Genomic DNA, 18,807 nt, shown 5'->3' with positions numbered 1-18,807 from the left:
TCAATAGATTGGTCAATAGATCCAGAATTTTGGGGCTTCATATACCGCCTAAATATGTTTTATTCAATTGTCATATATGAGTAGGGTTTATTGAACTAATCTTCAATTGATGGGTTGAAAGATCTGGATTTTCTCGCTACATATGGTCCTGAAAATGATGTATTTAATCTTTATAGATGCTATGGATTGTACTAAACTGATTATCAAGGGAACGGTTGGATGATCCAGAATTTTGTTGCTACATAGAAGATGTCTAGAAGTCTAGAAGATATCGTTTTCAATTGCAATAGTTCAGGTAGGTGGTTACTGAACTGATTTCCATTAGATGCATTGAAAGATCCAGAATTGTGAGGCTTCATATCGTCCTAAAGATGCTGAATTCAATTGTCATATATGGGCAGGGTGTACTGAACTAATTTTCAATAGATTGGTAGAAAGATCCAGAATTTTGGGGCTTCATATCGTCCTGAAGATCCTGTATTTAATTGTCATATATGGGTAGGATATACTGAACTTAATTTCAATAGATTGGCCGAAAGATTCAGAAATTTAGGGCCCCATATTGTCCTGAAGATGCTGTGTTCAATTGTCTTATATGGGAAGGTGTATTGAATAGATTTTCAATAATTTGGTTGAAACATTCAGAAATTTAGGGCCCCATATTGTCCTGAAGATGCTGTGTTCAATTGTCTTATATGGGAAGGTGTATTGAATAGATTTTCAATAGATTTTTCGAAAGATCTAAAACTTTGGGGCATCACATCTTCATGAAGATGCTTTTTTCTATTATCTAATATGGGTAGAGTGTAATGAACTGATTTTCAATAGATTGGTCGAATGATCTAGAATTTTGGGGCATCATATCATCCTGAAGAAGCTGTATTCAATTGTCATATATGGGTAGGGTGTACTGAACTCATTTTGAATAGATTGGTCGAAAGATCTAGAATTTTGGGGCATCATATAGCCCTGAAGATGCTGTATCCAATTATATCTAATATGGGTATCGGGTGAACTGATTTTTAATAGATTGGTCGAAAGATCAAGAGTTTTGGGGCATCAAATCGTCCTGAAGATGCTGTGTTCAATTGTCCTTTATGGGTAGTTTGTAGTGAACTAATTTTCAATAGATTGGCCGAAAGATTCAGAATTTTGGGGCTTCATGTCGTCCTGAAGATGCTGTATTCAATTGTCATATATGGGTAGGGTGTATTGAAATGGGTTTCAATAGATTGGTCGAAAGATCTAGAATTTTGGGGCTACATATCCTCTTGAAGATACTGTATTCAATTGTCTAATATGGGTGTAGGGTGAACTGATTTTTAATAGATTGGTTGAAGGATCTAGAATTTTGGCGCATCAATCCTCCTGTAGATGCTGTATTCAACTGTCCTTTATGGGTAGGGTGGACTGAACTAATTTTCGATAGATTGGCTGAAAGATTCAGAATTTTGGGGCTTCATATCGTCCTGAAGATGCTGTATTTATATTGTCATATATGGGTAAGGTGTACTGAACTGATTTTTAATAGATTGAGCGAAACATCTAGAATTTTTGGGCATCAAATCGTCCTTAAGATGCTGTGTTCAATTGTCATATATGGTTAGGGTGTATTGAACTGGTTTTCAATATAATAGCGAAAGATCTAGAATTTTGGGGCTTCATATCGTCCTGACGATGCTGTATTTAATTGTCATCCATGGGTAGGATATGCTGAACTAAATTTCAATAGATTGGTCAAATGATCTTGAATTGTGGGGCTTCATATCGTCCTGAAGATGCTTTATTCAATTGTTATATATGGTTAGGGTGTTTTGAACTGGTTTTCAATAGATTGGCCGAAAGATCTAGAATTTTGGGGTTTCATATCGTCGTGAAGATGCTGTATTCAATTGTCATATATGGGTAGGGTGTATTGAAATGGGTTTCAATAGATTGATCGAAAGATCTAGAATTTTGGGGCTTCATATCCTCTTGAAGATACTGTATTCAATTGTCTAATATGGGTGTAGGGTGTACTGAACTGGTTTTTAATAGATTGGTCTAAAGATCTAGAATTTTGAGGCATAATATTGTCCTGAAGGTGCTGTATTCAATTGTCATATATGGGTAGGGTATATTGAACTGGGTTCCAATGGATTGGTCGAGGGATCTAGAATTTTAAGGCTTCATATCGTCCTGTAGATGCTGTGTTCAATTGTCCTATGGGTTGGGTGTATTGAATTGATTTTCAATGGATTGGTCGATAGATCTATTACTTTGGGGCATCACATCTTCCTGAAGATGCTCTTTTCAATTGTCTAATATGGGAAGAGTGTAATGAACTGATTTTCAATAGATTGGTCAAAAGATCTAGAATTTTGGGGCATCAAATCGTCCTGAAGATGCTGTATTCAATTGTCATATATATGGGTAGCGTATATTGAACTGGTTTTCAATAGATTGTTCAATTGTCCTTTATGGGTAGGGTGTACTGAACTAATTTTAAATAGATTGGTCTAAAGATCTAGAATTTTGAGGCATAATATTGTCCTGAAGGTGCTGTATTCAATTGTCATATATGGGCATGGTGTACTGAACTAATTTTCGATAGATTGGCCGAAAGATTCAAAATTTTGGGGCTTCATAACGTCCTGAAGATGCTGTGTTCAATTGTCCTTTATGGGTAGGGTGTACTGAACTAATTTTCAATAGATTGGTCAAAAGATATAGAATTTTGGGGCTTCATATCGTCCTGAAGATGCTGTGTTTAATTGTCCTTTATGAGTAGGGTGTAGTGAACTAATGTTCAATACAATGGTCGAAAGATCTTGAATTTTGCGGCTTTACATCATCCTGAAGATGCTGTATTCAATTGTCTAACATGGGTAAGGTGTACTGAACTAATTTTCAATAGATTGTCCGAAAGATCCAGAATTTTCGGGCTTCATATCGTCCTGAAGATTCTGTATTCAATTGTCTAATATGGGTAGGGTATATTGAACTGGTTTTCAAGATAATGGTCGAAAGATCTAGAATTTTGGGGTTTCATATCGTCCTGAAGATGATGTATTCAATTGTCATATATGGGTAGGGTGTATTGAAATAAGTTTCAATAGATTGGTCGATAGATCTAGAATTTTGGGGCTTCATATCGTCCTGAAGATACTGTATTCGATTGTCTAATATGGGTATAGGGTGTACTGAACTGATTTTTAATAGATTGGGTGAAAGATCTAGAATTTTGGGGCATCAAATCATCCTGAAGATGCTGTATTCAATTGTCATAAATGGGTATGGTATATTGAACTGGGTTTCAATAGATTGGTCGAAAGATCTAGAACTTTAAGGCATCACATCTTCCTGAAGATGCCGTATTCAATTGTCTAATATGGGAAGAGTGTAATGAACTGATTTTCAATAGATTGGTCGAATAATCTAGAATTTTTGGGCATCATATCGTCCTGAAGATGCTGTATTCAATTGTCTAATATGGGAAGAGTGTAATGAACTGATTTTCAATAGATTGGTCGAATAATCTAGAATTTTGGGGCTTCATATCGTCCTGAAGATGCTCTTTTCAATTATCTAATATGGGTAGGGTGTATTTAACTGGGTTTCAATAGATTGGTCGAAAGATCTAGAATTTTGGGGCATTATATCGTCCTGAAGATGCTCTTTTCGATTGTCATATATGGGTAGGGTGTATTGAAGTGGTTTTCAATTGATTGGTCGAAAGACCTAGATTTTTGGGGCTTCATATCACCCGGAAGATGCTGTATACAATTGTTTGATATAGTTAGGGTGTATTGAAGTGGTTTTCAATAGATCGGTCGAAAGATCTAGATTTTTGGGGCTTCATATCGTCCTGAAGATGCTGTATTCAATTGTCTAATATTAGTAAGGTGTACCGAACTGATTTCCAATAGATTGGCCGAAAGATCCAGAATTTTCGGGCTTCATATCGTCCTGAAGAAGTTGTATTCCATTTTCTGATATGTGTAGGGTGTACTGAACTAATTTTCGATAGATTGGTAGAAAGATCCAGGATTTTGGGTTTTCATATCGTCCTGAAGAAGCTGTATTGAATTTGCCATATATGGGCAGGGTGTACTGAACTTATTTTCAAAAAATTGGTCGAAACATCCTGAAAGTTAGGGCCCCATATGGTCCTGAAGATGCTGTGTTCAATTTTCTAATATGGGTAAGGTGTTCTGAACTGATTTTCAACAGATTGGTTGAAAGATTCAGAATTTTGGGGATTCATATCATCCTGAAGAAGCTGTATTGAATTGCCATATATGGGCAGGGTGTACTGAACTTATTTTCAAAAAATTGGTCGAAACATCCCGAAAGTCAGGGCCCAATATGGTCTTGAAGATGCTGTGTTCAATTGTCCTAAATGGTTAGTGTGTATTGAAGTGGTTTTCAATAGATTTGTCGAAGGATCTAGAATTTTGGGGCATCAAATTATCCTGAAGATGCTGTATTCAATTTTCAAATATGAGTAAGGTGTACTGAACTGATTTTCAATAGATTGGTTGAAAGATTCAGACTTTTAGGGCTTCACATCGTCCTGAAGATGCTGTATTCAATTTTCTAATATGGGTAAGGTGTACTGAACTGATTTTCAATAGATTGGTCGAAAGATTCAGAATTTTGGGGCTTTATATCACCCGGAAGATGCTGTATACAATTGTCTGATATAGTTAGGGTGTATTGAAGTGGTTTTCAATAGATTGGTCGAAAGATCTAGATTTTTGGGGCTTCATATCGTCCTGAAGATGCTGTATTCAATTGTCTAATATGAGTAAGGTGTACTGAACTGATTTTCAATAGAGTGGTTGAAAGATTCAGACTTTTAGGGCTTCACATCGTCCTGAAGATGCTGTATTCAATTGTCTAATATGGGTAGGGTATATTGAACTGGTTTTCAATAGATTGGTCGAAAGATCTAGATTTTTGGGGCTTCATATCGTCCTGAAGATGCTGTATTCAATTGTCCTTTATGGACAGGGTGTACTGAACTCATTTTATATAGATTGGTCGAAAGATCTATAATTTTGGGGCATTATATCGTCCTGCAGATGCTGTATTCAATTGTCATATGTGGGTAGGGTATACTAAACTAATTTTCAATAGATTGGCCGAAAGATTCAGAATTTTGGGGCTTAATATCGTCTTGAAGGTGCTGTATTCATATTGTCATATATGGGTAGGGTGTACTGAACTAATTTTCGATAGATTGGCCGAAAGATTCAGAATTTTGGGGCGTTATATCATCTTGAAGATGCTGTATACAATTGCCATATATGGGCAGGTTGTACTTAACTTATTTTCAAAAAATTGGTCGAAACACCCTGAAAGTTAGGTCCCCATATGGTCCTGAAGATGCTGTGTTCAATTGTCCTATATGGTTAGTGTGTATTGAAGTGGTTTTCAATAGATTTGTCGAAAGATCTAGAATTTTGGGGCATCAAATTGTCCTGAAGATGCTGTATTCATTTTTCTAATATGGGTAAGGTGTACTGAACTGATTTTCAATAGATTGGTCGAAAGATTCAGAATTTTGGGGCTTCATATCACCCGGAAGATGCTGTATACAATTGTCTGATATGGTTAGGGTGTATTGAAGTTGTTTTCAATAGATTGGTCGAAAGATCTAGATTTTTGGGGCTTCATATCGTCCTGAAGATGCTGTATTCAATTGTCTAATATGGGTAGGGTCTATTGAACTAATTTTCAATAGATTGGCCGAAAGATCCAGAACGTTCGGGCGTCATATCGTCCTGAAGATGTTGTATTCCATTGTCTGATATGTGTAGGGTGTACTCAACTAATTTTCAATAGATTGGTAGAAAGATCCAGAATTTTGGGGCTTCATATCGTTCTGATGAAGCTGTATTGAATTGCCATATATGGGAAGGGTGTACCGAACTTATTTTCAATAAATTGGTCGAAACATCCGGAAATTTAGGAACCCATATGGTCCTGAAGATGCTGTGTTCAATTGTCCTATATGGTTAGGGTGTATTGAATTGATTTTCAATTGATTGGTCGAAAGATCTAGAAATTTGGGGCATCACATCTTCCTGAAGATGCTCTTTTCAATTGTCATATATGGGTAGGGTGTATTGAACTGGGTTTCAATAGATTGGTCGAAAGATCTAGAATTTTGGGGCATTATATCTTCCTGAAGATGCTCTATTCAATTGTCATATATGGGTAGGGTGTACTGAACTAATTTTCAATAGATTGGCCGAAAGATCCAGAATTTTGGGGCTTCATATCGTCCTGAAGATGCTGTATTTAATTGTCATATATGGGTAGGGTGTATGGACTAATTTTCAATAGATTGGCCGAAAGATCCAGAATTTTGGGGCTTCATATCGTCCTGAAGATGCTGTATTTAATTGTCATATATGGGTAGGGTGTACTCAACTATAATTTCAAATAGATTGGCCGATAGATTCAGAATTTTGGGGCTTAATATCGTCTTGAAGGTGCTGTATTCATATTGTCATATATGGGTAGGGTGTACTGAACTAATTTTCGATAGATTGGCCGAAAGATTCAGAATTTTGGGGCTTTATATCGTCTTTAAGATGCTGTATTCAATTGCCATATATGGGCAGGGTGTACTGAACTAATTTTCAATTGATTGGCCGAAGGATCTAAAATTGTGGGGCTTCATATCGTGCTGAAGATTCTGTTTTCAATTGTCATATATGGGTAGGGTGTACTGAACTAATTTTAAATAGACTGGCCGAAAGATTCAGAATTTTGGGGCTTTATATCGTCTTGAAGATGCTGTATTCAATTGCCATATATGGGCAGGGTGTAATGAACTCATTTTAAAAAAATTGGTCGAAACATCCTGAAAGTTAGGGCCCCATATGGTCCTGAAGATGCTGTGTTCAATTGTCCTATATGGTTAGTGTGTATTGAAGTGGTTTTCAGTAGATTTGTCGAAAGATCTAGAATTTTCGGGCATCAAATTGTCCTGAAGATGCTGTATTCAATTTTGTAATATGGGTATGGTGTACTGAACTGATTTTCAATAGATTGGTCGAAAGATTCAGAATTTTGGGGCTTCATATCGTGCTGAAGATTCTGTGTTCAATTGTCCTTTATGGGTAGGATGTACTGAACTCATTTTAAATAGATTGGTCGAAAGATCTAGAATTTTAGGGCATTATATCGTCCTGAAGATGCTGTATTCAATTGTCATATATAGGTAGGGTATATTGAACTGGTTTTCAATAGATTGGTCGAAAGATCTAGATTTTTGGGGCATTATATCGTCCTCAAGATGCTGTATACAATTGTCATATATGGGTAGGGTGCAAGGAACTAATTTTCTAATAGATTGGCCGAAAGATCCAGAATTTTGGGGCTTCATATCGTCCTGAAGATGCTTTATTCAATTGTCTAATATGAGTAAGGTGTACCGAACTGATTTTCAATACGGTAGATTGGCCGAAAGATCCAGAATTTTCAGGGCTTCATATCGTCCTGAAGATGTTGTATTCCATTTTCTGATATTTGTAGGGTGTACTGAACTAATTTTCAATAGATTGGTAGAAAGATCCAGGATTTTGGGTCTTCATATCATCCTGAAGAAGCTGTATTGAATTGCCATATATGGGCAGGGTGTACTGAACTTATTTTCAAAAAATTCGTCGAAACATCCTGAAAGTTAGGGCCCCATATGGTCCTGAAGATGCTGTGTTCAATTGTCCTATATGGTTAGTATGTATTGAAGTGGTTTTCAATAGATTTGTCAAAAGATCTAGAATTATGGGGCTTCAAATTGTCCTGAAGATGCTGTATTCAATTTTCTAATATGGGTAAGGTGTGCTGAACTGATTTTCAATAGATTGGTCGCAAGATTCAGAATTTTGGGGCTTCATATCACCCTGAAGATGCTGTATACAATTGTCTAATATGAGTAAGGTGTACCAAACTGATTTTCAATAGATTGGTCGAAAGACCTAGATTTTTGGGGCTTCATATCACCCGGAAGATGCTGTATACAATTGTTTGATATAGTTAGGGTGTATTGAAGTGGTTTTCAATAGATTGGTCGAAAGATCTAGATTTTTGGGGCTTCATATCGTCCTGAAGATGCTGTATTCAATTGTCTAATATGAGTAAGGTGTACTGAACTGATTTTCAATAGAGTGGTTGAAAGATTCAGACTTTTAGGGCTTCACATCGTCCTGAAGATGCTGTATTCAATTGTCTAATATGGGTAGGGTATATTGAACTGGTTTTCAATAGATTGGTCGAAAGATCTAGATTTTTGGGGCTTCATATCGTCCTGAAGATGCTGTATTCAATTGTCCTTTATGGACAGGGTGTACTGAACTCATTTTATATAGATTGGTCGAAAGATCTATAATTTTGGAGCATTATATCGTCCTGCAGATGCTGTATTCAATTGTCATATGTGGGTAGGGTATACTAAACTAATTTTCAATAGATTGGCCGAAAGATTCAGAATTTTGGGGCTTAATATCGTCTTGAAGGTGCTGTATTCATATTGTCATATATGGGTAGGGTGTACTGAACTAATTTTCGATAGATTGGCCGAAAGATTCAGAATTTTGGGGCATTATATCATCTTGAAGATGCTGTATACAATTGCCATATATGGGCAGGTTGTACTTAACTTATTTTCAAAAAATTGGTCGAAACACCCTGAAAGTTAGGTCCCCATATGGTCCTGAAGATGCTGTGTTCAATTGTCCTATATGGTTAGTGTGTATTGAAGTGGTTTTCAATAGATTTGTCGAAAGATCTAGAATTTTGGGGCATCAAATTGTCCTGAAGATGCTGTATTCATTTTTCTAATATGGGTAAGGTGTACTGAACTGATTTTCAATAGATTGGTCGAAAGATTCAGAATTTTGGGGCTTCATATCACCCGGAAGATGCTGTATACAATTGTCTGATATAGTTAGGGTGTATTGAAGTTGTTTTCAATAGATTGGTCGAAAGATCTAGATTTTTGGGGCTTCATATCGTCCTGAAGATGCTGTATTCAATTGTCTAATATGGGTAGGGTCTATTGAACTAATTTTCAATAGATTGGCCGAAAGATCCAGAACGTTCGGGCGTCATATCGTCCTGAAGATGTTGTATTCCATTGTCTGATATGTGTAGGGTGTACTCAACTAATTTTCAATAGATTGGTAGAAAGATCCAGAATTTTGGGGCTTCATATCGTCCTGATGAAGCTGTATTGAATTGCCATATATGGGAAGGGTGTACCGAACTTATTTTCAATAAATTGGTCGAAACATCCGGAAATTTAGGAACCCATATGGTCCTGAAGATGCTGTGTTCACAATTGTCCTATATGGTTAGGGTGTATTGAATTGATTTTCAATTGATTGGTCGAAAGATCTAGAAATTTGGGGCATCACATCTTCCTGAAGATGCTCTTTTCAATTGTCATATATGGGTAGGGTGTATTGAACTGGGTTTCAATAGATTGGTCGAAAGATCTAGAATTTTGGGGGCATTATATCTTCCTGAAGATGCTCTATTCAATTGTCATATATGGGTAGGGTGTACTGAACTAATTTTCAATTGATTGGCCGAAAGATCCAGAATTTTGGGGCTTCATATCGTCCTGAAGATGCTGTATTTAATTGTCATATATGGGTAGGGTGTACTGAACTAATTTTCAATAGATTGGCCGAAAGATCCAGAATTTTGGGGCTTCATATCGTCCTGAAGATGCTGTATTTAATTGTCATATATGGGTAGGGTGTACTCAACTATAATTTCAAATAGATTGGCCGATAGATTCAGAATTTTGGGGCTTAATATCATCTTGAAGGTGCTGTATTCATATTGTCATATATGGGTAGGGTGTACTGAACTAATTTTAGATAGATTGGCCGAAAGATTCAGAATTTTGGGGCTTTATATCGTCTTTAAGATGCTGTATTCATTGCCATATATTGGCAGGGTGTACTGAACTAATTTTCAATAGATTGGCCGAAGGATCTAAAATTGTGGGGCTTCATATCGTGCTGAAGATTCTGTTTTCAATTTTCATATATGGGTAGGGTGTACTGAACTAATTTTAAATAGATTGGCCGAAAGATTCAGAATTTTGGGGCTTTATATCGTCTTGAAGATGCTGTATTCAATTGCCATATATGGGCAGGGTGTAATGAACTCATTTTAAAAAAATTGGTCGAAACATCCTGAAAGTTAGGGCCCCATATGGTCCTGAAGATGCTGTGTTCAATTGTCCTATATGGTTAATGTGTATTGAAGTGGTTTTCAGTAGATTTGTCGAAAGATCTAGAATTTTCGGGCATCAAATTGTCCTGAAGATGCTGTATTCAATTTTGTAATATGGGTATGGTGTACTGAACTGATTTTCAATAGATTGGTCGAAAGATTCAGAATTTTGGGGCTTCATATCACCCGGAAGATGCTGTATACAATTATCTGATATGGTTAGGGTGCATTGAAGTGGTTTTCAATAGATTGGTCGAAAGATCTAGATTTTTGGAGTTTCATATCGTCCTGAAGATGCTGTATTCAATTGTCTAATATTAGTAAGGTGTACTGAACTGATTTTCAATAGATTGGTTGAAAGATTCAGACTTTTAGGGCTTCACATCGTCCTGAAAATGTTGTATTCAATTGTCTAATATGGGTAGGGTATATTGAACTGGTTTTTAATAGATTGGTCAAAAGATCTAGATTTTTGGGGCTTCATATCGTCCCGAAGATGCTGTATTCAATTGTCCTATATGGGTAGGGTGTACTGAACTCATTTTAAATAGATTGGCCGAAAGATTCAGAATTTTGGGGCTTTATATCGTCTTGAAGATGCTGTATTCAATTGCCATATAGGGCAGGGTGTAATGAACTCATTTTAAAAAAATTGGTCGAAACATCCTGAAAGTTAGGGCCCCATATGGTCCTGAAGATGCTGTGTTCAATTGTCCTATATGGTTAGTGTGTATTGAAGTGGTTTTCAGTAGATTTGTCGAAAGATCTAGAATTTTGGGGCATCAAATTGTCCTGAAGATGCTGTATTCAATTTTGTAATATGGGTATGGTGTACTGAACTGATTTTCAATAGATTGGTCGAAAGATTCAGAATTTTGGGGCTTCATATCGTGCTGAAGATTCTGTGTTCAATTGTCCTTTATGGGTAGGATGTACTGAACTCATTTTAAATAGATTGGTCGAAAGATCTAGAATTTTAGGGCATTATATCGTCCTGAAGATGCTGTATTCAATTGTCATATATAGGTAGGGTATATTGAACTCATTTTAAATAGATTGATCGAAAGATCTAGAATTTTGGGGCATTATATCGTCCTCAAGATGCTGTATACAATTGTCATATATGGGTATGGTGCAAGGAACTAATTTTCAATAGATTGGCCGAAAGATCCAGAATTTTGGGGCTTCATATCGTCCTGAAGATGCTTTATTCAATTGTCTAATATGAGTAAGGTGTACCGAACTGATTTTCAATACGGTAGATTGGCCGAAAGATCCAGAATTTTCAGGGCTTCATATCGTCCTGAAGATGTTGTATTCCATTTTCTGATATGTGTAGGGTGTACTGAACTAATTTTCAATAGATTGGTAGAAAGATCCAGGATTTTGGGTCTTCATATAATCCTGAAGAAGCTGTATTGAATTGCCATATATGGGCAGGGTGTACTGAACTTATTTTCAAAAAATTCGTCGAAACATCCTGAAAGTTAGGGCCCCATATGGTCCTGAAGATGCTGTGTTCAATTGTCCTATATGGTTAGTATGTATTGAAGTGGTTTTCAATAGATTTGTCAAAAGATCTAGAATTATGGGGCTTCAAATTGTCCTGAAGATGCTGTATTCAATTTTCTAATATGGGTAAGGTGTGCTGAACTGATTTTCAATAGATTGGTCGCAAGATTCAGAATTTTGGGGCTTCATATCGTCCTGAAGATGCTGTATTCAATTTTTCGAATATGAGTAAGGTGTACCGAACTGATTTTCAATAGATTGGCCGAAAGATCCAGAATTTTGGGGCTTCATATCGTCCTGAAGATGTTGTATTCCATTTTCTGATATGTGTAGGGTGTACTGAACTAATTTTCAATAGATTGGTAGAAAGATCCAGGATTTTGGGGCTTCATATGGTCCTGAAGTAGCTATATTGAACTGTCATTTATGGGCAGGGTGTAATGAACTTATTTTCAAAAAATTGGTCGAAACAACCTGAAAGTTAGGGCCCCCATATGGTCCTGAAGATGCTGTGTTCAATTTTCCTATATGGTTAGTGTGTATTGAAGTGGTTTTCAATAGATTTGTCGAAAGATCTACAATTTTGGGTCTTCAAATTGTCCTGAAGATGCTGTATTCAATTTTCTAATATGGGTAAGGTGTACTGAACTGATTTTCAATAGATTGGTCGAAAGATTCAGAATTTTGGGGCTTCATATCACCCGGAAGATGCTGTATACAATTATCTGATATGGTTAGGGTGCATTGAAGTGGTTTTCAATAGATTGGTCGAAAGATCTAGATTTTTGGAGTTTCATATCGTCCTGAAGATGCTGTATTCAATTGTCTAATATTAGTAAGGTGTACTGAACTGATTTTCAATAGATTGGTTGAAAGATTCAGACTTTTAGGGCTTCACATCGTCCTGAAAATGTTGTATTCAATTGTCTAATATGGGTAGGGTATATTGAACTGGTTTTTAATAGATTGGTCAAAAGATCTAGATTTTTGGGGCTTCATATCGTCCCGAAGATGCTGTATTCAATTGTCCTATATGGGTAGGGTGTACTGAACTCATTTTAAATAGATTGGTCGAAAGATCTAGAATTTTGGGGCATTATATCGTCCTGAAGATGCTGTATTCAATTGTCATATATGGGTAGAGTGAACTGAACTAATTTTCAATAGATTGGCCGAAAGATCCAGAATTTTGGGGCTTCATATCGTCCTGAAGATGCTGTATTCAATTGTCATATATGGGTAGGGTGAACTGAACTAATTTTCAATAGATTGGTCGAAAGATCTAGAAATTTGGGGCATCAGATCTTCCTGAAGATGCTCTTTTCAATTGTCATATATGGGTAGGGTTTATTGAACTTGGTTTCAATATATAGGTCGAAAGATCTAGAATTTTGGGGCAACAAATTGTCCTGAAGATGCTGTATTCAATTGTCTAATATGAGTAAGGTGTACTGAACTGATTTTCAATAGATTGGTTGAAAGATTCAGACTTTTAGGGCTTCACATCGTCCTGAAGATGCTGTATTCAATTGTCTAATATGGGTAGGGTATATTGAACTGGGTTTCAATAGATTGGTCGAAAGATCTAGAATTTTGGGGCATTATATCATCCTGAAGATGCTGTATTCAATTGTCATATATGGGTGGGTGTACTGAACTAATTTTAAATAGATTGGCCAAAAGATTCAGAATTTTAGGGCTTCATATCATCTTGAAGGTGCTGTATTCATATTGTCTTATATGGGTAGGGTGTACTGAACTAATTTTTGATAGATTTGCCGAAAGATTCAGAATTTTGGGGCTTCATATCGTCTTGAAGATGCTGTATTCAATTGTCATATATGGCTAGGGTGTATTGAATACAGCATCTTCAGGACGATGTGAAGCCCTAAAAGTCTGAATCTTTCAACCAATTTATTGAAAACCACTTCAATGCACCCTAACCATATCAGATAATTGTATACAGCATCTTCTGGGTGATATGCAGCCCCAAAATTCTGAATCTTTCGACCAATCTATTGAAAATCAGTTCAGTACACTTTACCCATATTAGAAAATTGAATACAGCATCTTCAAGACAATTTGAAGACCCAAAATTCTAGATCTTTCGACAAATCTATTGATAAACCACTTCAATACACACTAACCATATAGGACAATTGAACACAGCATCTTCAGGACCATAAGGGGCCCTAACTTTCAGGTTGTTTCGACCAATTTTTTAATAAGTTCATTACACCCTGCCCATATATGGCAATTCAATACAGCTACATCAGGACGATATGATGCCCCAAAATCCTGGATCTTTCAAATCCTGGGGCTTCATATCGTCTTGAAGAAGCTGAATTCAATTGTCATATATGGCTAGGGTGTATTGAAGAAGCTGTATTGAATTGCCATATATGGGAAGGGTGTACTGAACTTATTTTCAATAAATTGGTCGAAACATCCTGAAATTTAGGAACCCATATGGTCCTGAAGATGCTGTGTTCAATTGTCCTCTATGGTTAGGGTGTATTGAATTGATTTTCAATAGATTGGTCGAAAGATCTAGAAATTTGGGGCATCACATCTTCCTGAAGATGCTCTTTTCAATTGTCATATATGGGTAGGGTGTACTGAACTAATTTTCGATAGATTGGCCGAAAGATTCCGAATTTTGGGGCTTCATATCACCCGGAAGATGCTGTATTCAATTGTCTAATAAAGGTAGGGTATATTGAACTGGTTTTCAATAGATTGGTCGAAAGATCTAGATTTTTGGGGCTTCATATCGTCCTGGAGATGCTGTATTCAATTGTCCAATATGGGTAGGGTGTACTGAACTCATTTTAAATAGATTGGTCGAAAGATCTAGAATTTTGGGGCATTATATCGTCCTCAAGATGCTGTATTCAATTGTCATATATGGGTAAGGTGCACTGAACTAATTTTCAATAGATTGGCCGAAAGATCCAAAAATTTGGGGCTTCATATCGTCCTGAAGATGTTGTATTCGATTTTCTGATATCTGTAGGGTGTACTGAACTAATTTCCAATAGATTGGTAGAAAGATCGAGGATTTTGGGGCTTCATATCGTCCTGAAGAAGCTGTATTGAATTGCCATATATGGACAGGGTGTACTGAACTTATTTTCAAAAAATTGGTCGAAACAACCTGAAAGTTAGGGCCCCATATGGTCCTGAAGATGCTGTGTTCAATTGTCCTATATGGTTAGTGTGTATTGAAGTGGTTTCAATAGATTTGTCGAAAGATCTAGAATTTTGGGGCATCAAATTGTCCTGAAGATGCTGTCTTCAATTTTCTAATATGGGTATGGTGTACTGAACTGATTTTCAATAGATTGGTCGAAAGATTCAGAATTTTGGGGCTTCATATCACACGGAAGATGCTGTATTCAATTGTCTAATATGAGTAAGGTGTATTGAAGTTGTTTTCAATAGATTGGTCGAAAGATCTAGAATTTAGGGGCATTATATCTTCCTGAAGATACTGTATTCAATTGTCTAATATGGGTAGGGTATATTGAACTCATTTTAAATAGATTGGTCGAAAGATCTAGATTTTTGGGGCTTCATATCGTCCTGAAGATGCTGTATTCAATTGTACTTTATGGGTAAGGTGTACTGAACTGATTTTCAATAGATTGGTCGAAAGATCTAGAATTTTGGGGCATTACATCGTCCTGAAGATGCTGTATTCAATTGTCTGATATGGTTAGGGTGTACTGAACTAATTTTCAATAGATTGGCCGAAAGATCCAGAATTTTCGGGCTTCATATCGTCCTGAAGATGTTGTATTCCATTTTCTGATATGTGTAGGGTGTACCGAACTAATTTTCAATAGATTGGTAGAAAGATCCAGAATTTTGGGGCTTCATATCGTCCTGAAGAATCTGTGTTGAATTGCCATATATGGGCAGGGTGAACTGAACTTATTTTCAAAAAATTGGTCGAAACATCCTGAAAGTTAGGGCCCCATATGGTCCTGAAGATGCTGTGTTCAATTGTCCTATATGGTTAGTGTGTATTGAAGTGGTTTTCAATAGATTTGTCGAAAGATCTAGAATTTTGGGGCATCAAATTGTCCTGAAGATGCTGTCTTCAATTTTCTAATATGGGTATGGTGTACTGAACTGATTTTCAATAGATTGGTCGAAAGATTCAGAATTTTGGGGCTTCAAATCACCCGTAAGATGCTGTATACAATTGTCTGATATGGTTAGGGTGTATTGAAGTTGTTTTCAATAGATTGGTCGAAAGATCTAGATTTTTGGGGCTTCATATCGTCCTGAAGATGCTGTATTCAATTGTCATATATGGCTAGGGTGTATTGAACTAATTTTCAATAGATTGGCCGAAAGATTCAAAATTTTGGGGCTTCATATCGTCTTGAAGATGCTGTATTCAATTGTCATATGTGGCTAGGGTGTATTGAACTGTTTTTCAATAGATTGGTGGAAAGATCTAGAATTTTGGGGCATCAAATTGTCCTGAAGATGCTGTATTCAATTGTCATATATGGGAAGGGTATATTGAACTGGGTTTCAATAGATTGGTCGAAGGATCTAGAATTTTGGGGCTTCATATCGTGCTTAAGATTCTGTGTTCAATTGCCCTTTATGGGCAGGGTGTCCTGAACTCATTTTAAATAGATTGGTCGAAAGATCTAGAATTTTGGGGCATCATATCATCCTGAAGATGCTGTATTCAATTGTCATATATAGGTAGGGTGTACTGAACTAATTTTCAATAGATTGGCCGAAAGATCCAGAATTTTTCGGGCTTCATGTCGTCCTGAAGATGTTGTATTCCATTTTCTGATATGTGTAGTGTGTACTGAACTAATTTTCAATAGATTGGTAGAAAGATCCAGGATTTTTGGGCTTCATATCGTCCTGAAAAAGCTGTATTGAATTGCCATATATGGGCAGGGTGAACTGAACTTATTTTCAAAAAATTGGTTGAAACATCCTGAAAGTTAGGGCCCCATATGGTCCTGAAGATGCTGTGTTCAATTGTCCTATATGGTTAGTGTGTATTGAAGTGTTTTTCAATAGATTTGTCGAAAGATTCTGAATTTTGGGGCTTCATATCACCCGGAAGATGCTGTATACAATTGTCTGATATGGTTAAGGTGTATTGAAGTTGTTTTCAATAGATTGGTCGAAAGATCTAGATTTTTGGGGCTTCATATCGTCCTGAAGATGCTGTATTCAATTGTCCTTTATGGGTAGGGTGTACTGAACTCATTTAAAATAGATTGGCCGAAAGATTCAGAATTGTGGGGCATTATATCGTCCTGAAGATGCTGTATTCAATTGTCTAATATGGGTAGGGTATATTGAACTGGTTTTCATTAGATCGGTCGAAAGATCTAGATTTTTGGGACTTCATATCCTCCTGAAGATGCTGTATTCAATTGTCCTTTATGGGTAGGGTGTACTGAACTCATTTAAAATAGATTGGTCGAAAGATCTAGAATTTTGGGGCATTATATCGTCCTGAATATGCTGTATTCAGTTGTCTAATATGGGTAGGGTGTATTTAACTTGTTTTCAATAGATTGGTTGAAAGATCTAGATTTTTGGGGCTTCATAATGTCCTGAAGATGCTGTATTCAATTGTCCATTATGGGTAGGGTGTACTGAACTCATTTAAAATAGATTGGCCGAAAGATTCAGAATTGTGGGGCATTATATTGTCCTGAAGATGCTGTATTCAATTGTCCTTTATAGTTAGGGTGTACTGAACTAATTTTAAATAGATTGGTTGAAAGATCTAGAATTTTGGGGCATTATATCATCCTGAAGATGCTGTATTCAATTGTCATATATAGGTAGGGTGTACTGAACTAATTTTCAGTAGATTGGCCGAAAGATCCAGAATTTTCGGGCTTCATATCGTCCTGAAGATGTTGTATTCCATTGTCTGATATGTGTAGGGTGTACTGAACTAATTTTCAATAGATTGGTAGAAAGATCCAAAATTTTGGGGCTTCATATCGTCCTGAATAAGCTGTATTGAATTGCCATATATGGGCAGGGTGAACTGAACTCATTTTCAAAAAATTGGTCGAAACATCCTGAAAGTTAGGGCCCCATATGGTCCTGAAGATGCTGTGTTCAATTGTCCTATATGGTTAGTGTATTGAAGTGGTTTTCAATAGATTTGTCGAAAGATCCAGAATTTTGGGGCTTCACATCACCCGGAAGATGCTGTATACAATTGTCTGATATGGTTAGGGTGTATTGAAGTGGTTTTCAATAGATTGGTCGAAAGATCTGGATTTTTGGGGCTTCATATCGTCCTGAAGATGCTGTATTCAATTGTCTAATATGAGTAAGGTGTACTGAACTGATTTTCAATAGATTGGTCGTAAGATTCAGAATTTTGGGGCTTCATATCACCCGGAAGATGCTGTTTACAATTGTCTGATATGGTTAGGGTGTACTGAACTAATTTTAAATAGATTGGTCGAAAGATCTAGAATTTTGGGGCATCATATCATCCTGAAGATGCTGTATTCAATTGTCATATATAGGTAGGGTGTACTGAACTAATTTTTAATAGATTGGCCGAAAGATCCAGAATTTTTGGGGCTTCATGTCGTCCTGAAGATGTTGTATTCCATTTTCTGATATGTGTAGGGTGTACTGAACTAATTTTCAATAGATTGGTAGAAAGATCCAGGATTTTGGGGCTTCATATCGTCCTGAAGAAGCTGTATTGAATTGCCATATATGGGCAGGGTGTACTGAACTTATTTTCAAAAAATTGGTCGAAACATCCTGAAAGTTAGGGCCCCATATGGTCCTGAAGATGCTGTGTTCAATTGTCCTATATGGTTAGTGTGTATTGAAGTGGTTTTCAATAGATTTGTCGAAAGAACTAGAATTTTGGGGCATCAAATTGTCCTGAAGATGCTGTCTTCAATTTTCTAATATGGGTATGGTGTACTGAACTGATTTTCAATACATTGGTCGAAAGATTCTGAATTTTGGGGCTTCATATCGTCCTGAAGATGCTGTATTCAGTTGTCTAATATGAGT

At 36.5% G+C, this 18,807-nt stretch overlaps 1 long non-coding RNA gene across 1 annotated transcript in view; it reads left to right on the top strand.

The window, feature by feature from the left end:
- Positions 1-221: 221 nt before the first annotated feature.
- Positions 222-18,807, top strand: part of LOC141913210 (uncharacterized) — a 52,840-nt gene continuing 34,254 nt past the window's right edge. The window contains exon 1 of the long non-coding RNA XR_012620246.1: positions 222-295. This is a non-coding gene — a long non-coding RNA (uncharacterized LOC141913210). The remainder of the gene's footprint in view (positions 296-18,807) is intronic.

Source organism: Tubulanus polymorphus, chromosome 11, assembly GCF_964204645.1.
Source record: "Tubulanus polymorphus chromosome 11, tnTubPoly1.2, whole genome shotgun sequence".
Lineage (NCBI taxonomy): Eukaryota > Metazoa > Nemertea > Palaeonemertea > Tubulaniformes > Tubulanidae > Tubulanus > Tubulanus polymorphus.
Note: the sequence above shows the minus strand (reverse complement) of the source record. Positions and strands in the feature narration are given on the sequence as shown.